At 37.4% G+C, this 14,849-nt stretch overlaps 1 protein-coding gene and 1 long non-coding RNA gene across 3 annotated transcripts in view; one reads left to right on the top strand and one right to left on the bottom strand.

Moving 5' to 3' along the window:
* Positions 1-14,849, bottom strand: part of col23a1b (collagen type XXIII alpha 1 chain b) — a 115,393-nt gene that overhangs the window by 69,167 nt on the left and 31,377 nt on the right. The gene's annotated exons all lie outside the window — the stretch shown is intronic.
* LOC107756810 (uncharacterized) lies at positions 797-9,535 on the top strand. Its single transcript, XR_001641867.1, has 3 exons — positions 797-936; positions 6,758-6,764; positions 9,525-9,535. It is a non-coding gene; the product is annotated as an uncharacterized LOC107756810 (long non-coding RNA).

The following is a 14,849-nucleotide window of genomic DNA, read 5'->3' as shown; positions in this document are numbered from 1 at the left end:
TGGGCATTCCTCGACTTTATGCAAATATCGCACGAAAAATGCCGGGGCGACAACCAATCACCGTTAAAAGAAGAAGAAATGCAAACAGGGTGTATACATGGTTTTCAGAGGCGTGCTCTGCCCTAAATTTGACACGCCTTAAAGCAGTGGCGTTGTAGCGTTGCCAGCAGCTCTAAGCGCAGATTTGACGCTGTAGTGGAAACGCACCGTTACAGTCACTGGACTCGTTGCTCATGATGGAGATAAAGATCGCAGAATAAAGGCTTGGATTTGGGTCTGTTCCTCACAGTTGTATGGATTCTGAAGATCTGGATTACAGCGCACAAATAAAATTGTTTCATTTCGTAATTATGTTGCGTTTTTGGTGTATTTTATAGTTCTGTTGTTAGTCACAGCATGTTGGGAAAAAACGCCTTTTGTGGCCCATGGCAATCAAAGTAAACATTATATGACAAGTAAAGGTTAAACGATTGCAGAAATGTTATTTATTTTAAGGTTTAAAGTGAAGTCTTGTTTAACATTATGTAGGCATTTCAATATTCATAAGGATTAATTTTTAGGTGTCGTCAATACGTCAGTTTTGTACGTTTAAATGCTGAAAATACGTAAGTATTTGTACATTTAGATGCTGAAAATACGTCAGTATTGTACGTTTTAGTGACTGTAAAAACGTAAGTAAATGTACGTTTTATGGAACCACATGTTACGTAAAATACATACGAATTATCATGAGATCACGTTGCATGCACACTTACATGAATCTTTGGTTACACTTTATTTTAAGGTATCCTTGTTACAGTGTAATTATACATTTAAGTACTGAGTAATATTAATTAACTACATGTACTTACTATATGGTTAGAGTTAGGATTAGGTTTTGGCTTAGGTTTACTTGCATGCCATTATGCATAATTTATTGTTATTGTAATAGTATGTGTATGTAACGTGTAACAAGAACACCTTAAAATAAAGTGTTAAAGAATCTTTATTTAACTGATAATTAATAACTAATAATTTTGCAGCACTGTCATATTTAATATTTAGCATCAATCAAAAATGTATCATCTTATCATTATGAGTAGAATTTTAATATTGTTGCACCCCTTATTATGACTTAATTGCAGAGCCGATCCTCCCTATACGCAAAGTACGCAAGCTGCGTAGGGCCCCTGAAACACCAGGGGGCCCCCTTGCTCTCAAAGATGATTAATTTTAGTTTCGTTTTTGAATTTGGCCATCGGTTATGAAAACCGTAGTTGAAACGAGTTGTTTCTCAAGCGGACAAAGGCGTTTCATTCATTCATAACTCGTTATTCATAACTTTGCTGCCGTACCATGGGTGCAGCAGGCGCAATGATATTTGGCAGCGCCTGAAAATAGTCCCAGCTGGGTAACTTCCAATAAACCTATTTTCAGGCGCTGCGTAATATCATTGAATGAGAGTATAGTTCCTAGCCATATCGGCCTAGAAAATCGCAACTTTTCATTTTCCGTCAGTCTTAGTACACTTGTAACTACAGAAGAGTCAAGTTTTAAGTAGGAAAAATATAGAAACTCTTTGGTCTTTTTTGAGCGAGATGCTAACGGTCTAATCAGATTCAATGATCTATGCTAAGCTACAGCTAAAAGTGCTACCGCCAGACCCGGAGATCGGCTGAATGGATTCGAAAACGGTAAAACTCAACTGTTTAACTCTAGGGGAGTTGGAAAATGAGCCTATTTTCAAAAATAGTGGAGTGTTCCTTTAAGGTCTTTAATGCAAAAGAAGCACAAAAGAAGATATTTTTTAAGAAAGTTTTTTGACTATTTTTGTCCATACACTACAGTTTTTGTTTAAACTTTGGATTTGACCTTGTAAATGTTTTTTTTTTCCACTTTAATTAACCACCTAATGGGATTCACTTAACCGCTGTCCAGCTCATTCAAAATTGTTTCCTCTGACCGCTGGGTCATCGCTACAGGGTCCAAAACAACACTGGACTCCAATAATTTTTATTGTATGGGGAGAAAAAAAACTCTGAATAACTTCTTTTGTGTTATCCCGGCGACATGAGGTTGAGTTCATGATGGCAGAAGTTTTACTTACTACTTTACTTTACCTACTTTACTTTAATGCTAACTGATAGGCCTGTGAGGGTACGTAAGACAAAAAAGGTTGGGGAACAACTGTCTGCGTGTATCCTCCTGACCTCTAGAGAAGACAGACGCTGTGCATATGTAGACAGACTGGGGGAGATCTCCAGGTTGGGAGGTTCCAGATGGCTCCAGATATGGCGACCTGGTGTTTTCACAGGCTGTAAACAGCACTCCCATTGGACGGCCCCAGAGTCTGAGACATTTCTGTCACCCAGCTGAACAGACACAGCTAACGCTGATATGAAAGCTGCCCACAGGGGATCTCAGCAGGGAGGGTGTCATTGTTTAGAAGAGCGAAGACGGTGGAGAATGAGCCGGTGAAGACAGATCTCTGGCCCACGGAGGAAAATTAAAGCTGCATATCCTGTTTCTGTGGTCTTCTGGTTTAGCACCCCTAGAGTTCTAGACAATATCGAGACTCCATGCGATACATGTCATGTAAATACTCCTTCTTTTGTGGATTGTTTCAAGTGGACACATGTAGATATACAGTACAGAAGAAGGTTATAGTATACGGCTTCTTGTGTGTTTGATGCATGCAGGGACGTGAATGCGCACACATAAATATCTTATGTGATGTGTGCATATGTTTTGTGTTTTCAAAGACTGTCCTTAAGAGGTCAAAAGAACCCAAATGCTCATAACTTTGAGAATAATACCCGCTGACAGCTCAATAATTCTTCCCCTTCCATTAGGAATGAAAGATTGTTATTGTTATGCCACTATAAAGAGGTTTGTATATGACAACGCTATAAATCTTAAAATGAAGATGAAGCAACAGGAGGAAGAAAGGCTATAAAGGAAACATAAACATTTGAGCAACATATGAAATAATAGAGAAGTCAGCAGAAATAGATCATTTACTCACCGTCATGTCGTTTCAAACCTGTATGACTTTTTTCTTTAGAATTATATTTACATTAAGCTGCATTATTACATAATTATTAAAAATGATTCTGAACAAAAGATTAGCTTTGAAGTCATAAAACACTCATTTAAAGTTCATCTTTAAAACCTTGTTAAAAAATCTTTAGTGAAATGAATATCAATTTTATAAAAACTGTACATTTTAATGTTATATCTATATTCACTTCTAACATTTAAAACAATTGGTTTTAGTTTTAAGTGTTTATATTTCATTTATTTATACAAAATAGTAGGCCTATACAATTTTTATATCTGCCATTTATCAGTTATCAACCATAACATTATCAGTTATAATATTGTTGCATCCCTAATTACAAACCTAACTGTATTTAAGAGTATTGCAGATAACTGTATTTATTTAAGGATATTTAATCTTTTTCTTAAACCTAAAATCAATTCACATAATTTATGCTGACCTGTTTTTAATAAGACACAGTTTGTGATTCATCTCTGTTTTCAGAACATTTTGTTCAAGCACTTCACCCATCAGAGAGCAACTCAAACAATAAGTGAGAGCAACCTTCTATTAGTCAACAGTAAACCCGCCACTTTCAATAGAAGTGCTCTGATTCTCTTCTCCTGTGCTTGGCCATGTACCGCAGCATGTTTCCTTTGGCACCACAGAACACGGTTAAGTTTGGAAGTGCATCATTATAGTATTAGCGAAAAATTTGATATGTATGAGTTACTCAGTTAATAAAGGTATGTGGTGCTGGCATCTTTCCTGGCATTTCATATCTACTGTATACTTAAAAGGATACTGGGACTGATATTGAACTGCAGATTTGATCTGGAAAGAAAGAGGATTTTTTTCAAAGGAAAATTTAGGAAAGACAAAAAGAAGCCTCTTATCCTCACCAAGGCTGTAATTACGTGAATAAAAAAAAATGTAGGATTTTGAAATATTGTTACAATTTAAAATAATTGTTTTCTATTTTATTTAAAATGTAATTTAATCCTGTGATGGCAAAGCAATTACTCCAGTCTTCAATGTCACATTATCCTTTAGAAATCAAAGTGTGATACTTTATAAGGATTCTTTATTAAAATAAATAAAATAAAATGAAATAAAATCTTAACAATTTTTACTGACCCCAGACTTTTGAATGGTATTTATTCAACTTTTGTATCTCACACTACCTCAATCAGATAAATGTAATTGAGTATGATTTACAATTTTAATGGAAGGGGGGAAATTGATCACAAGTAATTGTGGGCAGTTATGTATTGATATATGTCTGGCGTCAGAATGCTGCAGAACTGTCTTATTTTAAACAAATGGTCTTGAGTTTTTAAGTACTGAAATGAACCATTTTCATTGAACAATGCACTCTTTTATCTAAAAGAAGATCAATGAAAACTTGATTCCTCGTGGTATGACCCCTTTAAGTGAGGTCATACAGATGGAAAACCCACAAATCTACTGACATAACATACGAAACTGTGAAAAGGCCTTTGTCTTTTTTTTAGGTAGAGGCTTTACGTAAAAAGACTGAAGTATATCAGGATTCACACAAGCTGCCAAGACACATCAAAATGCACCATCACGTCTTGTGGAGAAAATGACGACATACAGTAAATAGTGTGATGTTTTCTGTAAAGCGGTACTATACAGGAAATTTGCTATATACCACAACAATGTTTTCTTTGGAATAGCTATTACCTCTTTTCTTCTCTTTCTCGCTCTCTTTCTTGTGCACACAAACACAAATACAGCAGTGGAAAAATATGTCTGACCATATGCAAACTAGATCTGGGATGAGTTGTCCACAGATTCCAAGACGGCCATCTGATCTTCCTGTCTCCTTCAGACACCCCGCTAAGAAATGACAGGCTTTATAATTCAACAACAAATACTGAACGTCCCATTAAAGGCCCGAGCATTTTCTCCATCTTCTGATTTATTTGGATCTCTGACATCCAGCAAAGCATGAATGAAGCCACATAATGAAGTTTTAGAGGTATGTTTATCTTTCCGAACAATGCCATCCATTGTCTCCTCAAAGACATACTTGAGCATACTGCATATAATTGTGAAGTATGTTTTCGTCTATGTGCACATAATTGATTTCATTCCTCCGTGGTTCCAGATGGGGGACAATAGGGTTTGCACCTATCATGTGATCGCATCAAACTGTTAGTCTCTGGAGAAATGATGGGCTGTAAAGTCGACTGCTTCATCTGACTGAAGGGTTTAGAGCGACTGGGATATTTACATGCATATCAAAAGAATACAGTCCATGTGCACTGTTGACATCAGAGTGAGGCAGATGAAGCCAGCCTGATATTATGAGGAAAATGCTTTTGAAACCATAACAGGCCTTGAACTGTCTGTCGATGGCTGTGGCATCAACATATTTTAGCAACAGCGTTGCTATGAAGAGGGAAGGGAAGTTTTTCTGGACTCCAGATGGACCAACAAAATATGCAAGACAAACACTGAAGCAGAAATTACACACATTCGAGTTACGTGAACAGGATCTTATTGCTGCAGTTTTTTATTTTTAACTGCATAATTGCAGAACCTAAAATATACACCCTGAGAGCTCAGAGTGGTAGCCGTGCATATGTGAAATGATTCATCCACCTGTTATGGTGTAGGTATGACAGACCAGCGCAAAGAGAACAAACATCTGAATTACTCAGAGGACCACAGTGCTCAGTGTTGTGGATATGCAATCTGTGTCCCTCAGTAAGCACTACTAGCAAACAAATGCTTACATTTCACTTGAGAAAGAAGTGTTGTGATGGGTGTGATTTTTGGCATTCAGTCACTCCCAGTCATTCCATTTTTGACATACAACAATAGTTCATAGTGGCCAGAGGCTGTCAAGTCCCAAAAAGAACCACAAAAGTAGTCCATATGTCTTGTGCTTACAGAATTTAAAGGCTTTTATAGCAATATGATAGCTGTGTGTCAGAGGCTAACTGAAAATTATTACAATTGCCCTATCCTGTGGCCCAATTTTATATCTAGAATAAAAATGTTAGGCTGCTACACAAAAAGAATTAATGCTTTTTTGGCATCAGTGATTTTTGAACAGATAGGAAGATTATTAGTGAATAATTTTAATTCCGACACATAAATGTGTTCTGGAAAGGATGTACAAATTGTGTGCCTATGATGGTGTTAGCGGTCCAATAGACCTTCATTGGTTTCCATGCAACTTGCCAAAAATCAACTATTTGAAAAACACTAGAGTTAGCTAAAAAATATAAAATCTTTCCTGTATCTTGTCAAAGACAAAAATATGAATTATATATTTGGGATCAATCTGAGCCCTAACAGAGGAGGACATATTTTATTAACACAGTAGGCAAAATTATCATCAAGAAAATATATTTCGCAAATAGCGACTTAACAAAGAGTTTTTGAATCTGACATATTTATGTCAGTGCTCTAAGTGTAGTTTTCACACCCAAGAAGACATTCTTCCTGAAATCCAAAGATTTAAGGGCCGAGATAAGGGCCGGAATTAGTGAGCATGAACAGAAAAAGAAATTGTTTGCTTAATGATTTAGTATTTTACACAGCTGGACAACATCTGCGATCCAACAGATCCATCCTACAGATATTTGGACAGTCAAAACATTTGAAGCATTTGTAGTTAGCTTTTGGGAAAAACAACACACTTCACAAGAATAAAGGACTGCTTTCTGGCAAAACTTAAGAGAGCCAAGACCAAAACAACAGAGGCAGCGTGAGGACAAACAACATCCAAAATAAATATGAAACAAGCTTCTTCTTTTTCATAGTAGAGTACAAACATCGATTTGTCACAGTTATGAAGTAAACTGTGTTTGTTGAAAATGCAACATGCTCATTGATGGAAGTTGCCCCATATTGTGCCTGCCAGACTGACATATAAGCCTAACCACAAATCTACTCCTAACTTTAACCATACTGAGCCTGTAAGTCTGATCAGAGGGGCAACTTACGTATATTGTGGCACAATGAATTGCTTCCAGAATTACTATATCAACATGATATATTCAGGAAGTAATTTGAAATGAAACATATAGCCATTGCAAATGATTAATACAACTCATTACTTCTTGTTACTCTAAAATTGACCTGACAAAGAAACCTTCTTGTGAGGGACAAGAGGTTATGACCAAAAAACAGAGATTTTCATGTGCATTAATTTAGGTACAAGCATAAAAATCAGTTCAGACGTTCTGCCCTCATCAGTGAGCAAAGGAAAATGGTCCCTAAAGAGAGAAAATGTGTAAACAGAATAACACAAGACTACCAAGTAGATTTCCCAGAAGTCAAATTATAATCAGCTATGCCATAGCAAGAGAATTCAACTTAATATAATCCAGACACACTTAAATTTGGGTGCTGGATGATTGGTAAGGGTAAACATGTTTATTTTAAACTATAATGCAGTCTATTAATGTTTAAAGCAGTATTATGGGCTTAATACATGTTAAGCTCAACAACATCTATGACATGCTATTGATTACCACAGAAAATAATTTTCAACTCAGCTTGTAAAGGCAAACAAAAAGTGTTTACAGAATGATTGTACGCTTGCCCCGTAGACTTCCATTGTAAGAGCATAATTGGCAACATATTTTGCTTCTTTTTTTACAAACTAATATCTAGTCTGGGTGGAACGACGGCAGGGTTACTCATCACATGTTGATGATACCTGTGACCCTACAGGGGATAAGTGTTTTGAAGAATGGATAAATGGATGAATGTTGATTATAAATGTGTTTGTTTATGATGAATTAGAAAAAATATATTACACCCAAATGATACCAAATTAAGCTATATACCAGGGCTGTTCAACTCCTGTCCTTTGAGTTTAGATACAGCCCTAATCAAACACACCTGAATCAACTAATCAGGGGCCTGCTGCAGATTTGCATCTCTTATCATTCAGTTTAATACATTTGTCTATCATTTAATTCAACTGATCTTAATGTTTAATCAATGAATCATTTATTATGTCCATAGATTTTCAACTTGTCTGCTTGTCGTCTGATAATTTGTGTTACAAATTGCTGTAAGAGCTTTCAATCAAGAAAGACCAATTACTAATTATTTTCACCTGATGATCACAATTAGAAACCATATAAGTAGAACTGTGTGTGAGACTTTGCAATGTTCAAACATGGAGCAGGATAGATTTGTAGAGAGAGGAAACCTGCATGGAGGTGGTGGTGGTGGTGCTGCTGCTGCTGCTGCTGCTCCTCCTCCTCCTCCTCCTCCTCAACAGAGAGGTGGACGTGGGCCAAGACAAAGAGGTGGTGGTGCTCCTCAACAAAGAGGTGGTCTTCAGCGAAATGTAGGCAGAAGACAGGGCACCATCATCTCTAATGAAGTCCGGGCCATCATTGCTGACCATGTGGTTAACAGAGGCCTTACCATGGCAGAGGCTGCCAGGTTAGTTCAGCCTAACTTACAAAAGTCAACTGTCGGCTCTATCATCAGAACTTTTCGCCCAGAAAACCAGTAAGTCTGCTATAGTAACTTCACTACTGTAACAGTACTATATTGTAAAAGTATAGTGGCATTACTGTATTGAAGAACAACATGTAATTGTCACAGTTTTATGTAATTTGTAATAGTAAAATATTGACAGCATACTGTTGTCCTCTCAGAATTAACAGGAGACAACCTGGTGGTGGTTGCCCACGTGTTTTGACTGACCAGCAGGAGTTGGCTGTGGTGGAAATTGTCAGGGCAAGGAATGACATACGGCTGTCTGAAATCAAGCAGGCTATTGAGAACAGCAATGACACCTTTGCCAATGTGCCGTCAATTATCCTTCCAACTATTGCCCGCCTTTTGAAGAAGCACCAGGTTTCTATGAAACAAATTTACTTGGTGCCTTGTGAGAGAAACAATGCCCGGGTGAAACCACTGCGTTCAAAATATGTTCAGGTACAACACTAAATTGGTGAACTGTATGACATGCAATTTACAGTACTGACTTTAACAATGTCAACTATTTGTAAAAGCGCTAACCAAATTATTATTTTAGAGGGTGATGGAGCTGGACGCTGCTGTGAATCATAAGTATATTTTTGTTGATTTAGGCCGGTTTCAATCTGGCAAAAACCAGAACCCGTGGATGTAACCTTATTGGCCAAACGGCAACCATCCAAGTGCCTGGACAACGTGGGAGAAACATCTCAATGTGTGCAGCTATATCTGAAGATGGTGTGGTAGGCTGTAGACCAGTTCTAGGATCATACAACACGGAACACCTGATAGCTTTTCTAAATGAGCTTGAGCAGGCCTGTCAGGGTGAAGATGTCATCTGTGTTATCGTGTGGGACAATGTCAGTTTCCACCATGCAGAGCTGGTTCGGGAATGGTTTCAGGCACATCCTCGGTTCATGACCCTCTACCTTCCCCATTCTCGCCTTTCTTCAACCGAATTGAGGAATTCTTCTCTACATGGAGGTGGAAGGTGTATGATCGCCATCGCCATCCCCATGAGCATGTCACCCTTCTTCAAGCCATGGATGAAGCTTGTGGTGATAAAACTGCAGAGCAATGTCAAGTCTGGATTCGTCATGCCAGAAGGTTTTTCCCCCGGTGCCTGAACAATGAAGACATTCACTGTGATGTTGTTGTTAAATTTATGGCCAAATGTAGAAGACTAGCTTGATAATGTGAATTTCAGGTCTACATTTACAGGTTGTTGTTGCTTGGGGTTTCTTCACATGAAACCGCAGTATTGTTGTAAACTAAAATACTTTTTTTGCTTGCGTCTGTAAATGACTTTTGATGTGTTCTTTGATCACTTTTGTGTGTGTGTGTGTGGCTTTTGTCAGTTTGTCTGAACGTAAGTGTAACATCTGTTGTGATGGCTGTGTGTACAGTAACATTCATTCAGCACCGAGGCTGATTTGAAACCTGTACCTTGTATTGTTTGCTACTGAATGAACTGATTGTTAAAAGTACGAAGTTGAAAAGATCTTACTATTGTGTTTTGGTGATTAAACCAAATGTTCTCAATACATATCACAATGAACTTGTGTTCTGAAACAATGATTGTGGAATGAAAATGTGCAACTACAATAAGATCAGGTTTTGAAAGAATGACTAGTGGTATTACAAGTGTGATCAGTGTAAGTTTTTGTACTAAGAGTTTTGAAACTGTACACCTTATGAAAATCGTACCAAACCAATTTTAAAAAACTGTAATGATTTATACAGTCTTTTTACGCGTTGCATTGCATCGCGCCGCTTAAACATAAAACCATGTCTGCATTTGTGATCGGAGAAACGACAAACAACAAGTGCTACTCTACACTGCTCAAAACTCGCGTTTGAATCATCAGTGGCAAATCCTTTGAATATGAAAACGTACTTACAGACTAGGAGTCAGAACAGCTGGCATTGTAGTCTACTCTCCCAGGATCAGGAAACGGTCCTCCATAAAATGCACTGCACACAGCTGAATATTTGGGTTGAACTGTTCTGGAACAGTGTTGTAAATACAGCTTAACCACTGATTTCTAGTCGTGTCCTCTTTTGGAAGGCCAAACTAAGAATTTTCGCTTTCGCAACGAAACACACAGCATCTTCACAACATGGTGGCAGCAACAGTAAAGTTACGCCTTCTTTCTTTACGTGAACATTTGGGCGGCGTTGTGCAAATCTTCCCACATCGTGACATAGACATGTGGGGGCGTGCTTAAATGAGGCGTTTTAGGAGGGCGTGGACCAGTCTTAACTTGTATAAAGAGTATCTCTTTGGGTTTGAGACTTTAGTCTTTGCAACTTTAGGGATCTTATCTATTCACGAACAGCTTGTAACACTCCAAAGAGAAAGGAAAACTTGAAATCGCATCATATGACCCCTTTAATCTTTAAAATTAGTCATCTTTTTTTTATCAAGACTGGTCATTTTATTATTTATAAAATTACATCAAGTATACAAACATAACCAACAACCCCACCCCCAAGATAGTGTGCATACATGACAACAGCATTCAATTTTAATAGAAATTACTACATTTTCCAAGTTTTTCGGCCTGGCCGAGTACTAAACTTTCTTTAGTTGAGTCTGGTAAGATGGCAAAAATAAGCAGACCAGAATTATTTTAAATGGAAGTATATGGTAATTTCTTAAAACCACTGGGAATTAAAGGTGGTTTGTCCTTAATCCAGTTACGCAAGTTACATATTTGGGCAATGAAAAGCAACTTCTGAGTAAGAGTTAAGCCCCCTGGTGCAAGTGTCAAGTTATTGTGTTCCAGATTTAGGATGAAGAACCAAGGTATATGGTCATAACTTTTTTAAAGTCAGTTACATAAAAGGTAGATTGGTCTAAATTTAAATCTGAGAAGTAAGACTGATTAAGACATGGCTAGCTGCTAGTTGAAAGGGGGGGTCGTCTTATAATCAGGGTCGTCTTATATTCGGGCCAATACGGTAGTTCTTAAAAAACAGTCTTAACATAGTGGCTATGTTTATGCAACTGGACCCAGAGTCTTTCGGATTACTTGAAAATTACAGGCAGGTGTGTAAAGGAACTAAACACTGCAATTGAACAGCCCTGCTGTATACTGTTACCATAATATAAAAATATGTATACCACATTCCAGACGAAGACGGAGATGGGAATTAGATTTGAATTTACAATTTCCGACTTCAATACGCTTCAATCAGTCTTGCATTTGTACACATATGTGCACCATAAAATGTATGTCACAGTAAGTCAATTCCTCACACAGCTTCGTTTTCATATGCATTAAATTCAATATGGTGTCTAACCTGACTAATGTCTATGCTTGTTAATTGCCTCCATCTTTGAAATGGCATCAATTGGCACTTCTCACTGATGTCTAGATTCAATGTTGTGGTCATACCGGCCACCATAAAAGACACGAGTCAAAATACTTTCTGCGGTAATCCAGAAAATTCCTTTAAAACAAGCCCTATTTACAGCATGTCACAATAGTGTAAGTTTTTCTCTGATCATCCAGTCTTCTGACTTCGACAATTCTCACAAGGGTGGCCAAGGTTGACTCTTTCAGTGAGAGAGCGCACAGGTTTTTAATAAGTGCCTATCTTCACCTGGTCATTGGCTAACAGAGCAGTCATCACCCCGGTCCACTGGGCCCCAGTATCACTCGCAAAACTTGAGAGGAAACGCAGCATGGAGGAAGCCCATGGTTCAACTCAGCAAGGGGTGCCGCAGATCTCCGCTGGTGTAACGAGGAACAGCATTTTGTGCTTACTGTAGCGATAATGATGCGGTCAGTTAAGTAGTTTACTAATTCACATGGGGATTTGTGTGGATTAAGACAATCTAACCATTCAAATTGAGTTGCAATGATCGACTAAAAGATGAAAAACATGTGTTTGATGATCCATTTGATGGGCTACATCTGAGAGGCTCTTTAATATGGAAATATCTAAATGAAAACAAGATGCATCCATCGCTCTGCTCACAAAATATCTGTGAAATGCTGAGCCGGTCCAACCACGCAAGTCATATGGTAATTTTCTCTCTGTGATAAAGCTCTCTAGAGTCGAGGCTGTATCCCTGTGAGCGGAGCTAAGTGAATGTCGCTGTGATCCATGTAAAATTGTTCATATCTGTGGCTGATTATGGTAAGATACTCCAGAGGATGCTTTAGAGGCGTAATTCTGGGAGATACTTTCATACAGAACAAGAGGAAGGTCAGGAGGTGCAATACTTCAATGAAACTTTTGGGAAACAAATGACAAGAAAGAGAAAAACACTTCCTAAGGACATGAATAATTCCTCAAATCATGTGGCTTGTTGAGGAGATGTGCTACTACTTTTCTAAATGATAAGTAATAATGTTTGTCTGGGGAAAGGATGGAAAATCCCACTGACTTAGATTGGCAGAGGAATCCAAACTATGTTTATACTGTAACAAATTTACTGAAAGAGTTTACGACAGTTACAACATTCAAATATTTAATTCTAAGTTACCTTACCATATACAATAAAAAAATTATAAATGGTTTAACGTTGCATTATAATTGCATTTTTTACATTACAAAACATAATTTAGTTTAATTCTGTAAAATACTGAAAAAGGAAATGCACACTTTCACAGTAAATTCATATTATTATTTTATTTAAAGCATAAGCCACCTTGAATTTATTTCCAGTGAAAAACATATGTTGCCATGACTCATTGATCATTTTTTACAGTGTTAACTTAAAACTGACTAACTGAAAATGAGACAGTCACCATATTTTTACAGTGACTTTCTGGCAACCACAGCAGCAAGTTTTTAAATGATATTTTTCAGAGTGTAGGAAACAGAATATCATACAGATTTAGAGGTGGGCTCTTTTGACTTACCCCTTAGCAAGTAAGCATTTGTGTGAAAGCCTCTGTTTATCTTTGTGCTCTACTCACAGTGGTAAAGCCTTACGACTCCATGGGATCTCTGCACAGATGTGCCGTTGTTGCACTAGTGAACTGTATACATTCCAGCCTACACTGATATAACACTGCAAACAGCATCGTAACTGAGTAACCTGCACCAGCTTGTGCAAATAAATTACCCGAAAACAGCTCTTATAGCCCTTTTATCCAGCTTTAATCCAACCACATGAACACTCTGCCCGCAGCCCTACCATCTGACCGTGTGTCAACAGCATGCATTCGGCTCACTGCAGTCTGACCACGTAACACGTGGCGATCTGGCCTGTGCTGTCATGATAGCTGCATTACATTTGCTTCAGTGGTCAGGTCAGTTTTAGAAAATTTAAAAAATTTAAAAATGTGTTACACATTCCACTGTCTGAACTTCAGGGGTCTCCAGACTCAACCACTTCCATCATCTGTGCACACCTGGAGAGACAAGACACACTACACCTTGACCCCAGAGAGAGTGACAGAGAATGAGAATTAAAGCAAGATAAACAAACAAAAAAGAGAAACATAAATGTTTCATAGTATCAAATCATATTATAATAATGTAAGTTATTGAAATGCATTAAAAGATGCATAATCTTTTTGTGGTATTTGGGGCTTTTACATCTAACTTTGTGAAAAAGAAGTGCACTCAACTGTATTGAATGTGCACTTTTAGTGTACATTTAAAAAAAACAGTACTTGCACAAAATCTAATATTAATTAAATAAAAGGCCATTTAAGCGTACCTACAGAGTGTACACTTTTTATGGCTTAAGTAAAAAGTGCACTTTGTAATGTCAAATTCAAAGTTTTACTTTAAAGTACACTTTAAAATATTATGTTAAATAAATAAGCTTATTTTGACATGTTGGTTAAATACAACTACTAAACTGTATAACTGTAGTGTGTTATTCAATATTACACTTAAATTGTATTTATTTAAAATGTACTAAATTTCAACTTCATCATTACAAATGTGAAGTCACAAATATGTGACATAAATCAAAGCGTATTTGATTTACCTTTGAGTTTGCAACTTTGCAGATCTTTTGTATGCTCAAACAGCAACATTACACATTACACACAAGTTAAAAAAGAGAAAAGTCATAATAGGCCCCCTTTAAATTAATGCAAAAATAGATGCAATGATAATATCTGACACTGCATAAATGCTAAGTTCTGTCATGAAACTCTAGATGGCGCAGACTGATGGTTCGTTAATGCAAACTGATGATACTCACAGCATTAAACTACTTGCCACAAACTAATTGGTTCATGTTGCATATGCTGCCAAAGAGCTTGCTGCTTTACATTTAAATGGCTGGCTAGCATTCACTAGAGCAGTTCACAGCGCACTTTTAGAGTTCCTCTGAAACCCTCCACCTTCCCCAGCTCCACCTGTATAGATC

This window comes from Sinocyclocheilus rhinocerous, unplaced genomic scaffold, assembly GCF_001515625.1.
Source record: "Sinocyclocheilus rhinocerous isolate Xijiao unplaced genomic scaffold, SAMN03320098_v1.1 scaffold22, whole genome shotgun sequence".
Lineage (NCBI taxonomy): Eukaryota > Metazoa > Chordata > Actinopteri > Cypriniformes > Cyprinidae > Sinocyclocheilus > Sinocyclocheilus rhinocerous.
The sequence above is the reverse complement of the archived record's forward strand: the minus strand, read 5'-3'. Positions and strand labels throughout refer to the sequence as shown.